This window comes from Durio zibethinus, unplaced genomic scaffold (genome assembly GCF_047325235.1).
Source record: "Durio zibethinus cultivar Kanyao isolate XHJ-2024 unplaced genomic scaffold, ASM4732523v1 HiC_scaffold_3, whole genome shotgun sequence".
NCBI lineage: Eukaryota > Viridiplantae > Streptophyta > Magnoliopsida > Malvales > Malvaceae > Durio > Durio zibethinus.
The window spans coordinates 9,844,351-9,851,850 of record NW_028323044.1 but is presented as its reverse complement, the minus strand read 5'-3'; positions in this window follow the sequence as shown (position 1 = coordinate 9,851,850).

The window sequence follows — 7,500 nt, the reverse complement described above, 5'->3', positions numbered from 1 at the left end:
GTCCCCGAACTGCCATAAGTCCTCTGCTGGTTCCCAGCTCGCCTCACTGTCTGGAAGTCCCTTCCAGCGCACCAAGTACTCATGTCTTGGTTGATAGTTCTTCCGTCTCACTTCCCGGTCAGCCATAATGCTGTGGACCTCCTTCTCATATGAGGCCCTTGCTCCCAACGGTGCACGCTTTGACTCTGCCCGTCCTGGATCTCCCTCATCCTCATGGAACGGCTTGAGCATGCTCACATGGAACACCGGGTGTACCCTCGGCTTGGGTGGCATATCCAGCTTGTAGGCAACCTTGCCTACTCTCTTGACTACTCGGAAAGGTCCCTCATACCTCCGGACTAGGCCTTTGTGCAGCCCCCTGTGGCGCACAATGGGATGCAGTTTCACCAACACCAAGTCTCCAACCTGGAACTGCACATCCCGCCTCTTCTGGTCTGCCCACTTCTTCGACCTCTTGGCCGCCTTGTGTAGACAAACTCTGGCCAAGTCAGCTTGCTCCTGCCATGCCTTGGCAAACTTGTATGCTGCTGGATTCGGTCCTGTATAACCTGCAGCAATCGAACCGGGTGTTAGTGGTTGTTGCCCTGTCACAACCTCAAATGGGCTCTGGTTCGTTGCCTCGCTCCTTTGCAAGTTGTAGGAAAACTGCGCAATATCCAGTAGCTTTGGCCAGTCCCTTTGTGTGGCACTCACATAGTGCCTGAGGTAGACCTCCAGTAGTCCATTCACACGTTCTGTCTGCCCATCGGTCTGCGGATGTATGCTGGTGGAAAAGTTCAAGTCTGACCCCAACAGCTTGAACAACTCAGTCCAGAACCTGCCCGTGAAACGCCCGTCCCGATCACTAACAATGGTCCTCGGCACTCCCCAGTACTTCACCATGTTCTTCAGGAACAATCGAGCTGCCTCCTCGGCTGGGCACTCCTTGGTTGCTGGAATGAAGATTCCATATTTGGAAAACCTGTCCACCACTACCATGATGCTTCCAAACCCCTCTGTCTTGGGTAGACCGACTATAAAGTCCAGAGAAACACTCTCCCATGGTCGCTCTGGCACTGGCAATGGCTCCAAGAGACCCCCTGGTTTCTTGAGCTCCACCTTGTCCTGTTGGCACACAAGACAAGTCTTCACATAGGCCTCCACATCGTCCCTCATGTGCGGCCAGTAGTACCGGTCCTCGATTAGCGCCAAGGTGCGGCTCACTCCTGGGTGTCCAGCCCACCTTGAATCATGACACTCTTGCAAAACTTCCTTGCGGAGCTTCCCGTGCTGCGGCACAAACAGTCTACTGCCCCTGGTGTACAGCAACCCATCCTGCAACCAAAACCGCCTAGTCTTACCTTGCTGGGCGTACTCCATCAGAGCCTTGGCTGTAGGATCATGCGCAAGTCCCTCCTTGATGCGCGGCACCAGTGACCCCTCTGGTTGGCTAATGGCAGCAAGGTTAGCCTTCCTGCTCAGGGCGTCTGCCACTAGGTTCGCCCGTCCTGGCTTGTACTCCATCTGGAAATCAAATTCTGCAAGAAAATCTTGCCATCTCGCCTGCTTGGGGGACAGCTTCTTCTGCGTCTGGAAGTAGCTGGTCGCCACATTGTCCGTTCTCACCACGAACCTCGACCCCAACAGGTAATGGCGCCAAGTGCGCAAGCAGTGCACCACTGCAGTCATCTCCTTCTCTTGGACCGTGTACTTGCGTTCAGTCTCGTTCAGCTTCCTGCTCTCAAACGCGACTGGACGTCCCTCTTGCATCAGCACGCCCCCTATGGCAAAGTCTGATGCGTCCGTATGCACCTCATACGGCTTGGCATGGTCTGGCAAGGCCAAGACTGGCTCCTCGGTCACAGCCCGCTTCAACCTGTCAAAGGCTTCCTGGCACCCTGCGCTCCACTCCCATGCTTTCCCTTTCTTGAGCAAGTCAGTCAATGGTGTGGCTATTGCTGAGTGACCCTTAATGAAGCGCCTGTAGTAGTTAACCAGCCCAAGGAACGATCTCAACTCAGTGACCTTGGCTGGTGGTTGCCACTCCAGGATGGCATCTATCTTGCCTTCATCCATGCGTATCCTGCCACCTCCCACTATGTGGCCCAGGAATGGGATCTCCTGCTGGGCGAATGAGCACTTCTCCCTCTTGACAAACAGCTTGTGCGCCCGCAACACCTCGAACACCTGTCTCAAGTGGTCTACATGCTCTCCCAAAGTCTGGCTGTAGATCACAATGTCATCCAAATAAACCACAACAAACCGATCAAGGAATGACTGAAGTACCTTGTTCATAAGGGTGCAGAATGTTGCTGGGGCATTCGTGAGTCCGAAAGGCATCACCAAGAACTCATACGAACCATACCGAGTGACACATGCTGTCTTTTGCTCATCTCCCTCTGCGATCCTGACTTGATAATAGCCTGACCTCAAATCCAGCTTGGTGAACCACCTTGCGCTCCCAAGTTTATCGAACAAGTCCGCAATGAGTGGGATGGGGTACTTGTTCTTGATGGTCAGCTTGTTCAAAGCCCGGTAGTCTATGCACAGCCGCAACGACCCATCATGCTTGCGCTGGAATAGAACCGGTGCACCATAGGGTGCTTTCGATGGCCTGATGAAGCCAGCATCAACTAACTCCTTGAGCTGCTTCCTCAACTCCTCCAACTCTGGTGGAGACATTCGGTAAGGGGCTCGGCTGGTGGCTTGGCCTCGGACACCAGCTCGATCTTGTGGTCCACCTCCCTCTTAGGTGGTAGCTTGCTAGGCAGCTTTGCGGGCATCACATCACTAAAGGTCTTCAGCACCTTTAGTACCTCCAAGGGTGACTCGGTCTCCTTCTCCCTTGGCTCATCATATTTCAGGGCTGCCAAGAAGGTGTCTTCTTGTCTGCTTACCGCCTTGGCAAATTGGATGGCTGACACCACCCGTGACCCAACTCCAGACCCTCTCCTCAATGGTACTAGGCATTGGCACCGTGCATCCAAGATGCAAACACAATCGGCAAAAGGCACAAGGAGGGCGTTAATCCGAACAAGGAAATCCAACCCAATCACAAACTCATAGTCGTCAAGGGGTATTACCTCAATGGTCTCCTTGCCTTTCCAATCTCCAAGCTGCAACTCCACTCCCCGTGCTACTCCAATGGCTGGAACTTCCTTGGAGTTCACCGTCTTAATGGTACCAGTCCCTTTCTGCACCTTTAGTCCGAGCTTCCGGGCTCCATCACCTGAAATGAAAAGATGTGAGGCACCTGTGTCCACCAGTGCGCTCACCTTCTGACCCGCAACCATCAGATCCGCAAACATCAAGCCCTTTGGCTTGCGGCTCCCCTTACTCTGGACAGCATTGAGCACCAACGACCCAAGCTTTACTGCCCCTGACTCTGGCTCCTCGTCAGACTCCCTGTCTACAGCAGCCAGCTTGCCCTTCTGCGGGCAATTGCGCGCTATGTGGCTCCCTCCACATAGGTAGCATGCTAGTGGTTCTCGGTCCCCCTTTGCTTTCCACTTGCCTGCTGATGGCTTCCTCTTGCCATCCTTGGTTGAACGGTCTCGGTCTCCATCCTTGGACTCCCGGTCACGGTCCTTCCCATTGGACTGCTTCTTCCGGTCCCTATCGTCCCTGCCCTTACCCTTGGGCTTGGTAGACTCGAACTTGTTCAGAGGCTTGAACTCTATCAACGCCTCGGCAGTGGTCATGGCTTTAGCCAAGTCATGAACTCCCCTCCTTTGTAGCTCATGCTTCACCCATGGCTTCAGCCCATCCATGAAAGCAAAGAATGCGTCCTTCTCGCCTAGATCCGAGATCTGTAGCATCAGTTCAGAGAATTTTTGAACATACTCTCTTATGTTCCCTTGCTGGCTCAACCTGCGCAACTTTGCCCGTGCCTCATCATCGGCATACTCCGGGTAAAATTGTTCTCTGAACTCTTTTTGGAACTCTGCCCAGGTTCCAATCTTGGCGTTCCCACGCCTGACATCATCACACCTGCGCCTCCACCACAATAAGGCTACATCAGTGAGATACATAGCAGCGGTGCTTACCTTTATCGCCTCGTCTTGCATGCCCATGGCCTGGAAGTACTGCTCCATACCCCAAAGGTAGTTGTCTACTTCTTTGGCCGCCCTAGTCCCCTTAAACTCCTTAGGCTTGGGGACATCCAATCTGGATCTGGACACTCCAGCAAACATGCCATTCCCAATGGCAGTCTTGCAAGTAACGAGCTCACTGGTAAGCTCCTCCATCCGCTGGCGCATGGCCTCCATGCCATTGCGCATGGCCTCCATGCCATCTCGCAAAGTCAGAACTTCCGCCTCCAAGGATTCATTCTTTCGGGTGATCTCATCCAGGCCATTGTTGAGAGCAGCTGCTAGCTCACTTTGGATCTCCTCCCCCATGGAGTCTAGCGATGCAATGTGAGTTTCTACTTCCTCCAGCTTCTCCCCCATGTCGCCTATGGTCACCTCCACCTTGGCCAGCCTACCGTCCATGGTAGACCAGATATCTCTAGAACCAGCTTTCTTGCCTCTTCCTCGCCCATGCTCCTGGGCCTCTGGTTGTTGGCTAGCAACGTCGCTTTGGGATGCCATCTCCTCAATCACGATCTAACCTGCACAACACAAACACGCAGAATCGAACTCGCTCTGATACCAACTGTCACGGTCTCCGACCTTAGACTCAGAATCCGTGCGGCCTTAGGCTTGGAATCTCGTCCTTGATGCCTAAGTCAGCCTAAAACACAAGCGTGCGGGCACTAGAACAAAGGGAAGGGCTGATTACGCAAGTTAAAGAGAAACAGGACAGGAAAAACAGAATTCTGGAAATGCTCTTGTATTCACTGAAACAGAAGTGTTTGATGGTGTACAAATGAGGGTGGAGCAGCCCTCTATTTATAGTTGAGGCTCCAGCTACAACTTAATGGCAAATCCCTAAAATAAAGGCTACAATCATGGGATTACATTTAATCAAGATGCTGGTTCCTGATTTTCAGGGTCAACCAAATCTGCCAGGATGCTGATGCTGATCCTGCCTCGTTCCAGAAGCTTCCCTTGCGTATCCAGCACCTCGGGCCCTTCTGGATGTGGTGCGGGCAGCCCAAATGCCAGGCCTTGGTCTCATGAGTTGGCCTGCAAGATGGGCGGGCGTTTGGAGCTCGTTTGATAGGCTTTGCGCACTGATACCCGCCAGCACGCCTGGTCTGCGGGCCTTAGCTGCTGGCTCGCCTGCTGGTCTGGCTGATGTGCCTGGCGCGCCCGCCCAGGGCGTGACACCCGCACCAAGGCCGAGCGTGTGCCGATGGTGGTCGAGGCAAGCGCCCGCACCAGGGCCCAGCGTGTGCCGATGGTGGTCGAGGCAAGCGCCCTCACCAAGGCCGAGCGTGTGCCGATGGTGGTCGAGGCAACCGGCCGCACCAAGGGCCGGCGTGTGCCGATGGTGTTCGAGGCAACCGCTCGCACCAGGGCCCAGCGTGTGCCGATGGTGGTCGAGCCAGGAGCCCGCACCAAGGGCCGGCTTGTGCCGATGGTGTTCGGGGCAACCGCCCGCACCAGGGCCCTGCGTGTGCCGATGGTGCTGGGGGCAACCGTCCGCACCAGGGCCCAGCGTGTGCCGATGGTGCTGGGGGCAACCGCCCGCACCAGGGCCCAGCGTGTGCCGATGGTGCTGGGGGCAACCGCCCGGACCAGGGCCCAACGTGTGCCGATGGTGGTCGAGGGAACCGCCCGCACCAGGGCCCCGCGTGTGCCGATGGTGCTGGGGGCAAGCGCCCGCCCCAGGGCCCAGCGTGTGCCGATGGTTATCGGGGCAACCGGCCGCACCAGGGCCCAGGGTCTGCCGATGGTGCTCGAGGCAACCGCCCGCACCAAGGCTCAGCATGTGCCGATTGTGATCGAGGCAACAACCCACACCAGGGCCCAGCTTGTGCCGATGGCGGTCGAGGTAAGTGCCCGTACCGAAGGGCAGCCTATGCCGATGATGGTCGATGCATGTGCCATCACCATGCGTCATCATGTGCCATTGATGGTCGAGGCCTTGGCCGAAGTTCGATTTTGAGCCACGGTGCCCATGCTTGGCTCCAGCATGTGCTGGTGCCGCATTTTTTTCACTCGGGACAGCATCGCCGGAGCATCGCCGGAGCATCGCCGGAGCATCGCCGGAGCATCACCGGAGAACCTGACTGGCGGCATTGGGGACCAGCGTATGAATTTACAACGAAAACGAGTCATCTTCCAACGAAACTTCACGTGAAGGCTTAGGGGACCATTGTATGAATTTACAAGCCATAAAAATGGCATTGGCACGGCAGAAATTTGAAGATGTGCCTAAACCCACCAGGGCCCAGCGTGTGCCGATGGTGCTCGAGGCAAGCGCCCGCACCAGGGCCCAGCGTGTGCCGATGGTGGTCGAGGCAACCGCCCGCACCAGGGCCGATAGTGTGCCGATGGTGCTCGAGGCAACCTGTCGCACCAGGGCCCAGCGTGTGCCGATGGTGATCGAGGCAACCTGCAGCACCAGGGCCCAGCGTGTGCCGATGGTGGTCGAGGCAAGCGCCCGCACCAGCGCCCAGCGTGTGCCGATGGTGCTCGAGGCAACCGACCGCACCAGGGCCCAGCGTGTGCCGATGGTGCTCGAGGCAACCTGCCGCACCAGGGCCCAGCGTGTGCCGATGGTGCTCGAGGCAACCTGCCGCACCAGGGCCCAGCGTGTGCCGATGGTGCTCGAGGCAAGCGCCCGCACCAGGGCCCAGCGTGTGCCGATGGTGGTCGAGGCAACCGCCCGCACCAGGGCCCAGCGTGTGCCGATGGTGCTCGAGGCAACCTGCCGCACCAGGGCCCAGCGTGTGCCGATGGTGCTCGAGGCAACCGCCCGCACCAGGGCCGATAGTGTGCCGATGGTGCTCGAGGCAACCTGTCGCACCAGGGCCCAGCGTGTGCCGATGGTGATCGAGGCAACCTGCCGCACCAGGGCCCAGCGTGTGCCGATGGTGGTCGAGGCAAGCGCCCGCACCAGCGCCCAGCGTGTGCCGATGGTGCTCGAGGTAACTTGCTGCACCAGGGCCCAGCGTGTGCCGATGGTGCTCGAGGCAAGCTCCCGCACCAGGGCCCAGGGTGTGCCGATGGTGCTCGAGGCAACCTGCCGCACCAGGGCCCAGCGTGTGCCGATGGTGGTCGAGGCAAGCGACCGCACCAGGGCCCAGCGTGTGCCGATGGTGGTCGAGGCAAGCGCCCGCACCAGGGCCCAGCGTGTGCCGATGGTGCTCGAGGCAACCGACCGCACCAGGGCCGAGCGTGTGCCGATGGTGGTCGAGGCAAGCGCCCGCACCAGGGCCCAGCGTGTGCCGATGGTGGTCGAGGCAACCTGTCGCACAGGGCCCAGCTTTTGCCGATGGTGATCGAGGCAACCGGCCGCTCCAGGGCCCAGCGTGTGCCGATGGTTATCGGGGCAACCGGCCGCACCAGGGCCCAGGGTCTGCCGATGGTGCTCGAGGCAACCGCCCGCACCAAGGCTCAGCATGTGCCG